Raw genomic sequence first — 17,994 nt, 5'->3', positions numbered from 1 at the left:
TTATACGAGGGAGTTTTGTAAGTATTTAGTATTCAGATAACGCGTAACGCCCTCCCCCAGCATCCCCGAAGCCCGCTCATGCATATTCATCGTTCCGTAATTAATCATCCCGAACGGGAGACACCCCCCCGCCCAAAACAAGGGCGACTCGTCGTTATCTTTTTTCAATGCAAGTTATTAGATTGAATTTTTCTGTTTAAACTTTTGAACAACGAACCGCACTGGATGGTACAATAAAATATACTGTTCCAAAGTCTACTCCATCCAGGTCTAGTAATCAGCATCATGTGACTCGTTTACGGCTTCTGTCAATCGAAACCTTTAATCAACTAATCAAAACGATAGTGCAATGAAATATGACGTTAATAAATCTTTGCCTATTGCGGCTTAAAGGTGAAACCGCTTTTAGCAATGCCGCATGCCAAGCAAAACAGAGGCACGGCAATCACTTTACAATTATTTTATTAATTGGATAATATGAACGTATTGAGTCGGCAAACAGGGATTTGGCCCCGCTTAAGCCCCGGCCTGATCCCGGTAATTTTTGATGACATAATGGTGATATTCGTAATCCTTTCGATAGATCGGTTTCGATCCCAGATTGTACAAATAGTTTCGTGTTTTCAGAGCTCTAAATGTATTGCATTTAGCAGTTTTTGGTTACTAGCCTAGCCATCATTATTAACTAGTTATACACGTAAATCCTGACCAGATTGTGAATGATGTTTTTTTGTTAGCAGAACCAAAAACATCACCTTCACAATCTAGTCAGGATGTTCTCTTTAAGTTTGGAAATCTAGAAGAAGCCTTTTAAATGTGTGTTGTGGTGTTTTTCAAAAATTGCCTTAAGATGTAATTTTAATGTCCAAAAAACAAAATAATCGTCATTTACAGGAAAAGCACAAATGGAGTTTTTGTTCTCGAAAAACCTATTAGGTATTAGAGTTTAAAAAAATATTTTCATTTGTTTATCTCACATCTGCAGTTTTGGAGATATTATACTCAAACATGGAACGTAAATAATTATTATATCAATATCATTGCCATATCTTATGCCATTACTTGTTCAATTTAGGAATATTTTTGTTCCTTATATTGGTATTAGTTGATTAACAAACGATTTACCAAGAGTACCTTTGGATTTAATACAAGAGCAAAACATCGTTCGACTAATTTTCTTCCATAAAATCCCCCATTCAATTTAAAAAAAAAACATCAATACAGTGAGCCTGGGAAATTTAAGTTTAACACAAACACTCGCCCTCCATGTTAAAAACTTTGATTTGATTCAATAATTTCGAGTGCTTTGTCACCCTTTTTGCTCTATTGTTAGACAAATTTGCTTGTAGTTAAAATAACAAGGGTTTAAAATCAAAACTCCTCCACTTTTCCACACTACGAGTAGTTTATAATAATCAATGTTTCGAGCTGAATCTTGCAGAAACGGCTCGTCAACTCCTTTCAGGTATCTTACATAAAGCGAATAAATATTAAACATTCTCTATAGATAGGTAATTCTGGATTGATCCTGAAGTAAACAGAAACAGGCACGACCATTGCCTTAAAGCAGCCTCTTGCTCATATTGACACTAGGATTCTAGTAAGATTAGCAGAACGTACAGAGGCAGAAGGAATGTTGATAGGGATGTAATATGATAATGCATCTTTGCTTTTAAATGTAAATTCATATAGGAACATAGGGTTGATGGATGCAGTAAGTGAGTATTTTGTATTTTTTAAATATGACACAATAAAGAAGCGGTTCTATCTACAAATTGTCAAAATTGCTTACGAGTATGATGAGGGTAGTTAAAAGAAGTGTCCACTACCACCTCCAAGACAAATATTGTAGTAAATTTCAGCGTTTGAAATGCAAAACACGCAAAACCACCACATTTATAGATTAGCATAAAGTATCCAAATGAAAGAATAAATTAAACAGTTTTTCCTCTCATCTTGGATGGTCTCACGCCTACGTAAACAAGACAGAACAAACCAAAGTGATCCGGAGCACACGTTGCTCTTTTGTTAAACGTCACGTGTACGGCACAAAAGACGTGTGGCCCTGGTGGTCCAAAGGGCCGACGCCCTTCTGTTTGCTTTGAGCGTCGTGCCGCTCATTGAATTAACTGGATAATGTCCGGAAAGGGCGTCCGGAGGTGTCGCGTCCCATATTGGCTTAATCCGTCATCTACTAGTGTCGTAATTTCCCTTTTCCCCATCTAATACAATATTGGATTTGATTGCCACCATGGACAAAACCATCTGCGAACAGGGACAGTCGGAGGATCGGGTTTCTCGGCAAATGCCCGAAATCTGTTTACACTAAAAACTACATCGTTCGTGAAATTTTAAAGCGTCCGGAAGGTGAAACACGAATCCGATGGGGCGGAACTGAATTTTTCATATTCGAGGGTTGTTTATAAAGCAATAAATATAAATCGCGCAGCGAATAAATCTCTTGTTTGTGGTCATCTTTAGTACGTTTAAGGGATTAAAGTATCCGTTTTCGGGTGTCGAAGATCAAAGATGCTCATTTTAGGTTTGATTAATTCGATGTCGCCTTTGAGACCGAAGAAACAGATGTTTTCTTGAGTGTGCTACTCGAATGTTGCTGATTTTAGGTATAAATTAAGTTTTCCTAAAACCCCCTAAGATTAACTTACAAATAGCAGCTTAATAAAATTTATGTTTTTTTAAGCCCCTAGTAGTACACAAATATTACAAAAATATTTTTATCAAACATTTTATTAATATTGAAAACGACAGATTTTTTTTTTACTGAGAATGTTTTCAATCATCATTTTGGCAATATTATACAATGATGAAATATTGAGTGCCAGACCATCATCCAGTTTGTGGGATGGACATTCTTGACGAATATGAAGAAAGAAGTGCATCGGAACTCAAATGACACATCTCAATCGTTTCTGCGTTTGGTCAAAAGCTCAATCTAGTTTCAAAACGGAATTGAAAACGATTTGAAAATTAGCATGGAAACTCTAACAAATTTCAATTTTGAGATCGTTTTAAAAACGCCTTCAATTGCATGGAAACGTACTAACTGACAGTACTTTTAAGCAAAAAGCAAACACCTAAAAACAGTATTGAAACTCAAAATACATTAAAGGATTTTGTAGATTCAACTTTTTTGTCTCTTTAATTTTTCCTTCGGTTTTTTTTTCGTATCTGTCACAGTTTTAAAAAAAAATTACATATTTATCAGAAGAAAAGACCCTAATTTTTCATGTGCAGTATGAATTAAGTATGTATTTATTATAATTTCATGTTAATTTTAATTAAGTATGTAATTAAGATGTATTTTCTGAAAAAAATACAATTTGTTTGACAACGGTGAAAGTACGGGTTTTAAATTTATCAGAAAAAAACATTACTGGGTAAGCAGAAAAATAAATTTCAAATCAACGCAAATCAACCATGCGCCATCATTGTTGCAACATTTTCATTCAATATTGATCAAATATTGTAAAAACATGTTAGTAACATGATGTGCTACTAGGGCTAGATTAGCTAGAGGCAAAGGCTATAAGCAAACATATTGATTGGAATTGAATTGGAAAACGATTAACTGTTACTAGTCTTATATTAATATTGGAGAAATAAACAGCAGTTTGAAAATCAACATTAAAAACTTCTTATTTGACCTGAATTGAATACATCTTCTGGTAAATTTAAAATCTGATACAAATCCGGGCAGTTTCACGGGAAACGCTTAGATTCGATAATATAAAATACGGTCAGAAACGTAAATAACCGATATTATGGAGCCTCGACAATAGATAAATAGGGATGGCGATAAATCAGGGTGGCGCGATGCACCCTCAAACAAAACCAAACAGATAGAATAATAAATAGCCAAACAAGACAGACAATTTACCGCCACATTACGGAGTACAAAGCGCCGGTTTTATTGTGTACCACAATCGTAATGAGCAACATCTGGTGGTAAAAAAGATGGTTTATGTGTTTAACAACGTTTTCCCCCGGACAAGGGATGCTCCTTTTTGGAATGATTAGTCCCTCCGGGTTTTCTATATTATACGCTCCAGTATACCCTTGATGGGAGGTGTTGACAATAATTTTACTTTGGTTGAACCCCCTCAAAAGTTGTTGCACATCATAAGAATAAACCGTAAAAAGTTTGCTTGGCAATCAAGCAGATTGACAATCAATAAATCATCAATGGTTTATTTTCCTAAGTTCTGGTGACAGAGCATGTAGAAGATCAAATACTGATATTAGATTTAAAGTAAATCCTAAAACCGTTATCAGAAATTATTAAAAAGAAACAGTCAAACAAAAGAGGTATTATAGACCAAAAGAAGGTGTTAGCAACGAATTAATCAGTTGTAGCACAATAACAGCACGCACAGTTAACTTAGTTCTACCTTCTGAAACAAATTAAATATTTTCCAGAAAATGCCTTTACCAATTGACGTTCAATCGCTCTCGTTCTAGCCCGAAGACAAGCTGTACACACACACAAACACATCGGGGCCGATATGTAAAACGTATTGCGATGTCAAGTGCAATTTCTTGTTAATATGTCTGGGCGAAGGGCGAATGTGATAACACACCCCTACAAACAGACGTATTAGCTTAACTTCACTATCTTTCATCTCGTCTCGAATAATGCCCTTGTAAGCCAATTACACGATTACGTTAACAGGCTTTATAATCGCACCCTTTTGAATGTTACATCATCCATAAGTTAATATAAACTGCCTATATGATATTCATTACAATTTTACTACGCAGCAATACAATAACGATTTAAAATTATTGCATTTGTTCCTCGTTTTGTTATTTTTAATTTTATGAGAATCTGTTAAGAAAGTGTCGTAATTCAAAAATCTTAGTTCTCTCAAGAATAATTCACATCTTTGTTTAAAGACTTAGAGCCCTTACTTTTAAATAATTTAAAAAACCAGGTAAAAATTGAATAAAATTAGTCTTTGAACGATCATCTCCTACATTGTCAACCTTCTTATTATACAGGCTCAATTAAATAAATAAATAGGATCAGTAGCTAACCAAGTTGTCAGAACTTCTTTCTGACTGAAACCAACATCTCAAAAAACTTAGAACCAACTAAAACCTATTTTTTATCATTTTGAATAGAACAAATGCAAAAATGTAACATTTTTTCTACTCAGGTGCGGTAAAGTGCCCTTTTTCGCATTCATTTCATTGTGATAAGTACTTTACCGCACCGGATCATTTTATTTTTCAAAAATATACATTTAAATCAAAAAAACAATAATTGATTTGATTTCTTCATTAACTATCATATCATTTTTGCAAACAGAGACAACAAGGTTTTTGAAAAATGAAAGTATGCAGTTTTAGATGTCGATAGATAAATGGCCTTTTCAAACATTTATAGACCAACCACATTGCAGCAATTGAAAAACAAACCTTTTGTTACCAAACAGACATTTTTTTAACATTTTACCTTCCATCTTACTGAAACTGATAAGCCAAGGACCAAATTTCTCAATGATGCTAAATTTTCAATTATTAAATTTTATAAACAAGCTTCTGTAGTGTTGTCAAACTGACATGTTACCTTGCATCTACAGGGTGGTCCAGTTTTAAGTGTCAATAATTCATCATTCGATAGCCAATCAAAAAATAAGTTGAGTTGCATTATGTCATTTTTCTGAAAAACGTTTCCTAAGGAAGATACAGTCCAAATTTCAGTTTAAAAAATCGTTTTATAGTTTAAAACTGAACATCCAAGACTTGTGAAAGTCCAAATTTGTACTGAATAGTCTAAAAACTTTTTTTCTACTAGGAATGGTCTTATGATTCGCTTTCTCAGACTGCCATCCTGGTTGAGTGTCTGAAACTGGCATTCAAGAACTAAAAAAAGTCCGGAAATCAAGACAAAGATTGTATTGTCCATGAAACTCATTTTTTACTTCTAAAAATAATATAAAAGTTGACTTTTAATGCTAGAACTGACTTTACTAGGACTAAAGAGAGTCCAAAAGTATATTTTCAAGACTTTAATTGGTGTACAAACAAAGTCTAGAAGTAAATTAAATTTTCGGACTATTTTATTTCTAAAAATTAGTTCTCAAGACTATTATTGTAGCATTTGGTACCAAAATTTTTTACTTTTATTACTGAAGAAACTTGACTTTTGAAAATAGTCTTAAACTCGATTTTTCAGTCTTAAAAAGCATTAAAAACAGTCTAAATTTCTTAGAGATGCTACAATTTATTGCACCTATGAGTGTAGAAGTCAATTTAATAGTGAAGAAGCTTGAAATAACATTTTCAAGACTATGGTCAGTGGACAAACTAGCTTTTAGGACTGATAAGTCAAAAACTTTGTAAAGATAGTGTTGAAACTCGATTTGAGGCACTGAAAACAGCCTTAAAACACTAAAAACAGTCTAGTTTATTAAGAAATACCCCAATTTTTAGCACTGAGGTGTCTAGAAGTCGATTTAATAGTGACAAAGCTTGGAATGCTATTTTAAGTCTATGAAGAATGTAAAAATTGTTTTTTAAGTTTGCTATGTCAATAACTTGGTGAAGATAGTCTTGAAACTCGATTTTCCAAGCTGAAAGCAGTTTTGAAGCACTAAAAATAGTCCAGAATGCGAAGAAAATGAAAAGCAAAGTAAAAAGCACGAAAAGTTTGTTTTCAAGACAATTTTCATGAATCTAATGTCAATGTCCTGCATCTAAGACTATTTTCAAGACTAAAATATTGAAATTTGTCTTCAAATTATGAAAACTTACTTCATGCAAATTTTAAGCTTCTGATGTCACTTTTCATTAGTTCAGTCACATTTTGGGGTTCAAGTCAATTTTTAAGGTTTAAATGTATGAATTTGTAGTAACAAATTCTTGAAAAGGTAGTTTTTATGTCTACAAGTCAATTTTTAGTATTAAAGTCTCACGATTTGCATGAAAACTGGTTACAAACTCAATTTTTAAGCTTCTGAAATTTTTATCTTTTCTAATTCAATTTTCAAAACTAAAGTCTTTTAGTTTGTCTGGAAACTATGAAAACTGGCTACAATAATATTTTTTAAACTTCTTAAGTGAATTTTCCGTTTCCAAGACAATTTTTAAGTTGGGTTGGGTTAGTTTTGGGTCTTTGACCGTAATAACGTGTAATAAAGTGCTTGTTCCAAATTTGATCAATATTGCCCCAACGGTCTGACAGTTATGACAAAAAAAACGATTTTTTAAACAGAAATTTGAAGGACTGTATTTTCCTTAGAAAGCACTTTTCAGGAAAATGGCATAATAAATGTCAACTTATTTTTTAATTGGCTATGAATTGGTGAATTATTAAACATTTAAAACTGGACCACCCTGTATAAAAAAATCATGGAAGACCCCCTTAAGCAAAATCGTACCTTTGGTTGTCATAGACTCTCTCTAAAAAAAGTAAAAAAACACAAAACAAAAACAATCCTGTCAGAAGGGTCTGTCGTTCGTCCTTGTGTCTCCCCGTTTCATCCGTGCGGATTCAATAAAAAGTAAATTTTGGAATTAACCTTACGCCCGTCTGCACCAGAGCTATCGGTATATAACCGGCAGTGTTTAGGGTCCGAGGTGTCACATCATCCCCGTATTATGACAGGCCATTGTTGCGACCTTAAGATAAATTACTGTAAAATAAAACGAGTCACCCCGGCCTGGTTTTTCAATGTAAATACGCCATTTGTTCGATCCCCGAACAAATGAAAAATCGATACGGTGGCAGTTTGTCTCCTGGGACCTCGTATTTATTCGAAATGATTTTTTTTTGTGATTAATTTTTCTCGCATTTGCCTAACACAAATGTGTTTTTTATGTTTGTCGTCCAGTCGGGCACGAGCAAAAAAACAATTCTATGAATGCAATTCGAATGCGAATGAATACCGATTAACTAATTACGAACAGAGATTAAAAAGCCACCGAGCCAAAAGCTCATTGCGACCATAATCCCCCAGTTTAAAATCAATTTTGAAGGGGATTCTATAATTTTTAATGCCGGATTTACAGGGCACTGTCCGGATTATCCATGTTTAAATTTTAGATAAACTGAAGTGCCATTATTGGGCTCCAAATACAGACAATAATCGCAGGTAAAGCTTTGCGATGACTGGTGTAAGCAGGCCTTAAATAAAAAAAAATCACGCTTTATAACGTAAACTCAACTAAACTATTAAAACTCAATAAGCCGCATCGAAATTTCGGTAAAGCCAGAACGAAATCCGTCAATTACTTACCGTATCCTGGTATCGGGACTCTAAAGCGCTCTAAGCGGCAGATAAAGGCCGGATAGAATGTCGAAGTTCGCTTTAGCCTAGGCGGCTGTAGGAATAGAGATTCTAATCCGCAACAAGACTACAGAATTTAGAAACCCGGTTGCATTAACCCTATCACCTGGAGAAGCTTTTGGTTAAGACCCACACCTGCTGCTCCTGCACGGCTCGCGTAAGATCACATCGTCGAGGAGTTAGTTTTGCTTCTAGTATCAACATGATGATCAACAATCAGAAAAATTTTCTTGGGGATTTGGTGTCAATAACCGATGTGGTAGCTGCGTTTACTCAATAATCTGTTTTAGTTTTAAAACTTTTGATGCAAATCATATTTTGATACAATTATTACCAAGTCATCCTGTAAAATTTGATAGAGAACAATGATTACATTTTTTAAGTTATTTCATAAGTTTAAACATTGTTGTTCTTTGTTTTTTATGACTATTAAACATTTGTTTTCTGTTTTTATCCGCTTTTTACTATTTAGGAAGTTGTGACAAAGAAATCAGTAGTTAAAAACTAGATTTACTCAACGTAGTCAATGTTCAACAGTAAAACTTTTAAACTTCAAATCATGAAATCTATCACGTACAAAGTTTCAGCCTTTGAATCAGTTTTCTACCTTCAAAGGTTCAAGTTAAAACTTTTTAAAAAGCTCTTATAAGTTGGATTTCAAGCCTTCCAGATCAATTTTCAACAGTGTAGTCCTGGAAATTGCCTGAAAATCATGAAAACTATCTCAAAATACACAGTTTCAGCCTTCAAATCATCTTTCTACCTTCAAAGGTTCGAAATCAAGTCAAAATTTTTTAAAAAGTTCTTAGAAGTTGGATTTCAAGCCTTCCAGATCAATTTTCAACAGTGTAGTCTTGGAAATTGTATGACAATCATGAAAACTATCTCAAAATACACAGTTTCAGCCTTCAGATCAGCTTTCTACCTTCAAAGGTTCCAAATCAAGTCAAAATGTTTTAAAAAGTTCTTAGAAGTTGGATTTCAAGCCTTCCAGTTCAATTTTCAACAGTGTAGTCTTGGAAATTATATGACAATCATGAAAACTATCTCAAAGTATGAAGTTTCAGCCTTCGAGGTTCGAAATTAAGTCAAAATTTTTTAAAAAGCTCTTCAAAGTTGGATTATATGCCTTTCAGGTCAATTTTCAATAGTGTAGTCCTGGAACTTGCCTGAAAATCATGAAAACTATCTTGAAGTACGAAGTTTTAGCTTTTAAACTACTTTTCTACCTTTAAACCTTCGAAATAAGGTCAAAAATGTTTAAAAAGTTCTTCAAACTTGGATTTTAAGTCTTTCAGGCAAATTTTCAACAGTGTAGTCCTGAAACTTGTCTGAAAATCATGAAAACTATGTTGAAATACGAAGTTTAATAGTTTAAATCAGTTTTCTACGTTTAAGGGTTTGAAATCAAGTCAAAAAATTTGAAAAAGCCCAGAAGTTAAATTTTAAGACTTTTAGGTCAATTTTCAACAGTAAAGCCTTGAAACTTGTCTGAAAATCATGGAAACTATCTTGAAAGACGAAGTTTAAAAATTCAAACCAGTTTTCTACCTTCAAAGAACAAACACGAAATATTACCAACTTATTACAAATTTTAAAGATAAATTATCATTTGTGCACAACAGAAATATTTTTGATTCAAACAGTAAGACATTTTGTTTCATTGCTTGCTTCAGATATTTACTCAATCTAAATTGACACAAACCGATAATTTAGGAAAACTTATTTAGAGTGTTTTGAACAATCAGGAACACAACTTTTGACATGTTTCAGAAAAACAAGTTTTTAAGAAAATCTATATTTTATAAAAGAATGAGTGTTTTAGACTTTTTGGCCGCAAACTGCCCTAGTATAAGAATTATTCCTTCTGTAGTTTTTTGATAAATAACTTGACATAGTAATTTCTAATTCTCGTTCAGTGTTAATAAGAACACATATCCAAACATAAAAAATTGTAGCTTATTGTCATCATCTGTAAGTTTTGCTTGATGTTGGAAGCTAAGTGTTCTGAATATTTAAGAATTTGAGAGTAAAAAGTGGAAATATCATTTTTTGAGATGGAACCTAAATTTCTGATACCGTGTATTTTTCTATAAAATGTGGATTTTCTCGAAAAGTAGTTGCAATAATTGAAAACGGCCAGACTTGTTTTCTTTTTCCTTGTCATTGGTTATAATCATTTGGTTAGAAAACAGTCCAATTAATTTCTTAAGAAAGTAACCATTTTATAAATCACCTGGCTTAAACCAGACATTTTTTTTCGAAAATTACGTTGACATTGTTATTTACTTACAAAGTTTTCTATACCATTGAATATTTACACCATATGAAGAATTGTGGGCATAATGCTTCCGTAAGATTGTTTAGAAGTTCTATCAATGTTTTCTACCCATTTTTTTGAATCCATTTTGGAAATTTGTTATATTTTTTGTGATATTAAATGTTTTTAGGCGACCTTCAACTTCCTCAAACATGCATTTAATTTATAAAATTTGCCATTCTCGTTTTGTAAACAAAAAAATAACCACCATTATACAACTTACAATGCTGTGCACTTATTTCCTCATTTTGTGGTAAGTAGTAATAACAAGGTAATGTTATCTTGTTTCTGAATCATATCACTGACGTCAAATCCAGTTCGGATCTACGAAAAACTAAAAAGGAGTAAACCCAAAATGAAAATGGCAATCTTAAACGTAAAACTAGTCGAGGCCGTGCACGTAGCCATATTTCGTTCGGAAAATCCCGTCAAGTTTCAGTTATTTCTCGAGCAAAGTCCGTAATAAAGTTAGTGGACAGCTTTAGCGGTCCGGCGAGTCCGGGTGTGCCCACGGAGATAATAAAACTCAGCGTCCGAGCCGGACCGGACAAAGCCCGGGCTAAAGTAAATTGCGGTCCCGGATTAGTTGGATTTGTCCGGAAGCCGCGCGGCTACCTGAGGGGTTATACGGAAAAGAGCTAACTTCTAGTTCATGTTTAAGCAACAATAAGAACCGAACTGATTAAACCGCTGCTCTACCTCTATAGTTCATTGAAAGTCTTCACTTTTATTCACTTTCACTCTGAAGGAAAATCGTTGATAAAGTTTTCAATTATCATAAGTTTCAAAATAACACATACTTACAGTTTATTAGATACTGATTAAACAAAAATGTAATCATAATTAAAACTGTTCATTACATCAAAAGCTCTACAACTGAAGCGAATTCTAGAGTCCATCCATTCATCTTAGATTTAAACTGAATACCAACCTTATGTTCTATTTCTATCCCAAACTTATTACCAAAATAACCCCAGTTATAACACAAGTTTTGCTGTTTTTAGCAATTTTCTCCACGTTGTATATCAACAGCTACCACTTCTTCTACAGAATCGAAAAACGCATTTGAACTAAACTCTTTGGCAAACATCAAACGTGATTTTTCCAGTTTGAGTTAGCGTCGTTCCAGCGTTTAATTGTTTTCCCAATCGGAAAATTTACATCCGGACGTGACGGCGCAACTTTGACGGATCGTGTTTTATTTAATTTTGTTCTTGTTTTTCCTTTTTTCATAATTCCTCAGTTCGGTCAATTTACATTGGTTTAGGTTAAAATGTGGGGTCGAATAACCTCGTCAAATAAACATCGCCGGTGCGGAAGAAGTTTCAAGTTTGAAGAGAGTGATCGACCATCATCGGAAGTATAATAAATATCAGCTTTTCTGAATGAGATCTTTATACGGGGCATTAAAACGGAAAGCCGTCAAAGCAAACTGACGGATATAATGTGGAATAACCCTTGGATAGATCAAATAGGGGGTTCCTTGTCTGTATATTTAACAATATCGGTCGGTGTACGATGACACTATTGTGGTTATTTCTTTCTTGGACGGCTACTTTAAATTCTACTTAAGTTAAAGGGGCTTCCGCCCTAGCTTTTGATAAGACCGGAATAGATGCGCTTTTATTGGAAATCGGTAACCATACTCTTAAGGACTTAACACCGACAACTTTTCTCTTGTAATACTCCCCTTTCTTATGCAATGTCAACAAATAATATGAAAATGAATAATGGGACTCTTGTCAGTCACTTAAATGGTTGAAATCCATGTATTTGTTACCGATTATTTACCTTTAGTATCTTACATAATGTCGTTCCAAGTTAAACGAGATGCTCAATGATTTTCAAATCAGTATTACACACAAGGGTATAAAAATAATGTTTTTAATCATCATTAAGCTAGTTGGCATATATTTAAATAAATTAGAAACTCTATACGAAGCAAATGGTGATGATCTATTATACTGTAAAACCAACAGATGGTCAAACGACAAATTAATTTATATCAACTTGCCTCATTAATAACAGGACAGTTTTGATTTAGCTTTAAAAGCACCACCTCAATGGTCGGATTTTGCACCCCTGAAACGACGTGCAGAAGGTCATATAGGCATAATTAAAGTAGTCGATTTCAATTAGACACGTTATCGAAAAGTAAAAAGCCAAACAAAAAGCAATTATTGGAGTGCGCCCTAAGGCACCCCGTCGATATCAGTCAACAACGTTGGCAGGGCCCTGTATACTATGTGTATATAAAACGATCAATTAGGGCTGCGGATCGGGCGTCCCGCGGCCCAGAAGATGGATTAGCCCTTAAATGTTTTCAGATTATGTATGCACCTGATGGGTCGTATACGTTTTTTAACGCTTGCGTTCTCGCACATGTGTTTCGAAAGGGTCGGGAATAAGGGAATCTTTTCTTCAATTGGTGTGAAATGTCATAGATAGGATTGTACTAATTCTGCAAGTTAAAAGGTTCTTTAATTGTGTTTGTTATTGTGATTTCGGATAACAGGTACTTGCCAAAAAAATAGTTTTAATTGAGAGAGCATTGAAGATAAAGTAAAGTTAAAAAACAGCAGGACGCGTCAATATTTTATAAAATTAACAAAATGTGAGTAATAGAGAAGTTTAAGAGCGGAATTAAAAAATTATCTTAAATTTACACTAACCCTATTTTCCTAAAGTTCAGTTAAATTAAAGTTCCTTAAGCCCACCTTACTTTCTGTATCAACTAAGCCTAATCTGAGTATGAGAAGAAGAAAATATCTGACAGAAGATGACATTACTGTTTGGAATTTATTCAGTTTCTCCACTGGAATTTGTTGAAACAAAACGTTTATTTTATGGTAAATATAAAGCAGTAACCAAAACAGATTAACTGACTGGTGAGGAAAAAGCATTTTTCAAGAGGTGAGTGAAAAATGACAACTGGTAAAATCTAGAAAAACTGATAAAATGTCTTTATTTAAGCAATTTTTGACAAATGAGAATGACAATTTTGTAAAAACTATATTTTAAGTAGTTTTAAGAGTTTTTTAAATACAATTTAAATTTTCGTAGTTGTCCATTTTGAATATGAAAAGCAATAATTTTTTTGATTTATTTTTTAAAATAACATTTTTGGTACTAAGTACTAAAATACAACTTTGTTTATTTTATAACGATCATTAACAATATTCATCGACAATTTGACTCTATTGTGTCTATTAAATTATGATATATTTTATATAACCATGTTGCCATGTTCTAAGCTCTAACTGACAAAGATACTAAAAACTTGTCAGAATAAATGACAATATTATCACAGTGATTGTTTAATGGATTTAAACATTAATTATCATTTTACTAAAAATTATAAAAGAGACATTTTCAAAGGTTATTGAAACTTTTTAAAAACTTGAAATGATGGATGTCAAAATTGTCACATATTACAAAAGTGGTAAAATTAGTTACTATTTAGTCGGTTAGAGTTTTGATTTTTACTTTAAACTGACAAATTTATGCTAAAATGACACTATATTATGTATACTATCTGTTTAATTTCCCATTTTTATATAACGTTTAATTCATCTATTTATAAATCTATATTATTGACAATTTGAATTTGAAATTTAGATTTTGATGTCCAACTGTGATTTTTAATAATTTTTCTCTTTTATTGTAAATTATAACAATTGTGAATATAAAAGTGTTTTAATAATTGGGGTTTTGATGAGATTTTAGTCTGAAATAATCATTTGGATTGATTTGATTCCTCACAACTTTAAAAAAGTTTTCTTGACACATGAGGACAATCTAAAAGATCTGGTCTGCTTTGTTCTAAGAGTCATACAAGTATCTCACCCAAAAGCAATTTGTTTCTGAATCAGTATTGTTAAAGTATGGCATACTAATTGTGGGACATCTTATGTATGCTGTTGGTAGTACTCAGTAAATAAATCAACAGGCACAACTTTTTGTGTCTTTGATGAGTTTGTAAATTCATGCACGTACATATATTTGCTATGTATCTTAATAGAATAATTACGAATTCTTGATTGGAATAAAACAGTGGAACCACGCCAATGAAATCGACATTGTATGGAGAGGGCCCGGGGACGTCAAACAGTGTATGAAGTGTGGAGTGTTGCATAGCGGCAACAAAAGGGCCATTGTAATGGAAATGGAAATATGGGCTCGGGGATAGCGCACCGGGATCTTCGCATTGTCCTGCTCGACGCCCAGGATTACCGCCGTTATAACTTCTCTCTCCATTATTATTGTCTGTGCCGTCGCCTTTTACTATATCATCCAGTCCCCAGTCCCATCTTTGTTCCCGACTATACACAACTATTTAATAAATTATCCGGTCCCGGAATGCGTGTAACTGTTGTGGGCTTGGCTGATGACATTGTTTGTGCGTCAGGGATAATCCCGGAATGCTTGTAAACACCTTAAACGTTTTAAATGTCGCTTGATTTATGCTCTCGGCTTCTGATTATTATTCTGTCGTTAATAACGGCGATGATTTACGTTGTGAACGTAAACGTCATCAGGTTTTTTCACAGTATATTACAATAAAACCATCAAACTTGTTTTTATTTTCAACCAAAATCTATCAGAGCTACAATGCTCACTCAATGTTTGGTTTAAGGAACCAGATTCTCACACTCTATAAATGTCATGTTATCTAAAAAAATGACAGGTGGTACTACTTAAATGTATAATTATTTAATTAAACAAATACTTCACTCTACAACACATGGCGACCATATTTTGGGCGTTCCTGATTTATTGGAAAAAAATCAACAACGTTCAAATGGTTAATGTTTGCTCAAATGGCAGATTTGCCTTATTTACACGACGGATTTGCGGGTATACATAAAGAACGCAATTCTTTATATTAGATGAAGAGGCGTGTAACACGTATTTGCGTATTACTTTCCTAAAGCACAAATACGACTTTGCGACGTGAGAAGTTTGATAAATTGTTGATGTCTCGGCGCCTAAAAGATTAAGAATTAGGTTACCGAATCGTACTAGAGTCTTGATCCACCTGTTAAACATTGGTGCATTCGACAAGGCGAAAGATTTATGGTTTGATTGCCCAAGGTTTCCATTTTATGTGATGCCTGAGTTCATGATGGGTTTGTATAAATAAATAATTTTTTTACGACAATTTGCGGATTGTTTGATAATTTTACTTTCAGTAATGGAAGTCAGTACAAAAAACATGTTACCACAAAACTTTCAGTGAAAACTCTTGCAATTTCTATATCATTTCAAAGACAAATAAATACAGATGCTTATTATTTAATAATCTAAAAAATCTTAATGCATATGTTAATGAACAAACCAACTAAACTGATTCTTAAAATTAGGGTAAGAAGAAAGGACCATTATTATAACTCAATGCTCTTGTAATTTTTAAACAACGTAACATCCTTAAACTTTCCATTCCATAGACTAAAGTAATGCTTCGTTTACTTGAAGATTACCTTGTTCTTATTCACTGTGCACACAACTCCATAATTACATCCCTTTATTTTTAATTTAAATACCTCACCCTATATCTCTTATTTGACTAGTTATCTAGCAATTGGTTTTGCTCCATATGCAAAGCCTTGGAAACATATTTTTTGCTTTAGTTTCATTTAATAAGTTGTTGTTCTTGCTGATGTAAATGGATTTTCTGGTTGAATTTTGATATTAATACATCATTCAAGTCATTTTTCAAAATATATTCCTATATTCCGGAAAACAAACTTTTGGGTTATAACATTTTCTGTAAAAACACTTAATTCTTGATGCTGCATTTTTTGATACGTAACTTATTTTCTCCAAAACGTTTAAATTTTAGCATATCTCCATTCTGTCTGTATAATATGGTTAATGGTATAGGTTAGGTTAGGTATAAGTAATAAAATTTGAGGTCAATGTAATACGGCAAATGTTTTGAATGTGACGTTTGTTGCCTCTTTACATTTGTCACATCCAAAACATTATTTACCTTTCAATTACATTGTGTTACGTGCGAAAAATGGTTTCGTACGTATCATTATTGTACACAGTACCGATTCTGTAGTTTATTTATTTGGCTGTAGTTTGTTATTTGGTCACATGATTTATTGTTCTTGCGAGTTAATTGAGTATAATGGGAAACGTCAGTTTGCAGGAATATTTTGGTAGAAGTGTGGGTCTGTCTTTGAACTATTTATATTTGTCCCCCATTTGGTGTGTTGGGTCTTTCCAATTGCAGCCATCAAACCATAAAGTCCTTCTGGCGAATTTTCCCTAGTGTGGTATTTTCATGGTTATTTTGGTTTAAACATAAATCATCACACCCGAAACAAAGGTAAATTGGTATACACAAATTTTTAACACAGTGGAGACCTTTGAAAGAAGAACACTGATAAAGCAGTTTATCATGCTTATATAATTAATTTGTAATTTGAATTTTTAATTTCTTCTGGCTCGAACTTGACACTTTGTAAGTGATTTTGTTTGATATATCTATTATGAATAGCTTTAGCACTTGTTGAGTACCTCTGAACACTTTTTGGTTGCCAGAATCAGTGCTGAAACTATCTATCAGTTTTTCATTGATGATGTCATTTTTCCCACAGTGTATTTCCAAGTGTGTTTTAAATTTATCTACTAAAATAATTATCTCATGTTAATTATCCACGACCTTCAGCTAACTAATTAAAATTTATGTCATTTCATTAAATGTATTAGTATTTTGCTTTGATTTTTGTCATACAAATCATTATTTAATTTAATGTCTTTATTATAAATAGTTTCCCTACTTAGGGTACCTATTACAGCAATTAATATAATGATTTATACAGGTGTGGTAAAACTAAAATTGGCCATAGGAAAACCGTGTAACTGACAGAGAAACATAAATAATTAAATGAAAACCTAATAAAATAACTAGTAGGCGAAAACTTCTTGGCAATGTTGCCAGAAGTTTATCTGATGAATTCATTTACTGATGGATTAATATAACATACATAATTTTTGTTATTGGAACAAAATTTTTAAATAAATGTACCTACACAAAAATCGAACTAAACATCACAAAATTAATTTTGCAAGTAATCGAGTTGATGAATTCAGAAAGACGTTTGACAACATTGAAGCCAACTACTTGGACATTTCTTAGGTTTTCTGTCTTCGTCTCGCCCATACAATTATTATTGTTTTTTCTGTCAGTTACATGGTTGTCTTATGTCCAGTTTTATCACACGTGTATAGTAACTGCAAATAAAATAAGAAAAATCATTTCGCATCAAGTACCTAGGGTTTTGTTTCATTTATACTTATTTCTATACAAAAAATGTCTTAACAGTAAATCAACACAGATAACATTGTTTT

This window comes from Ips typographus, linkage group LG6 (genome assembly GCF_016097725.1).
Source record: "Ips typographus isolate SLU linkage group LG6, UJ_Ityp_2.0, whole genome shotgun sequence".
Lineage (NCBI taxonomy): Eukaryota > Metazoa > Arthropoda > Insecta > Coleoptera > Curculionidae > Ips > Ips typographus.
Note: the sequence above shows the minus strand (reverse complement) of the source record.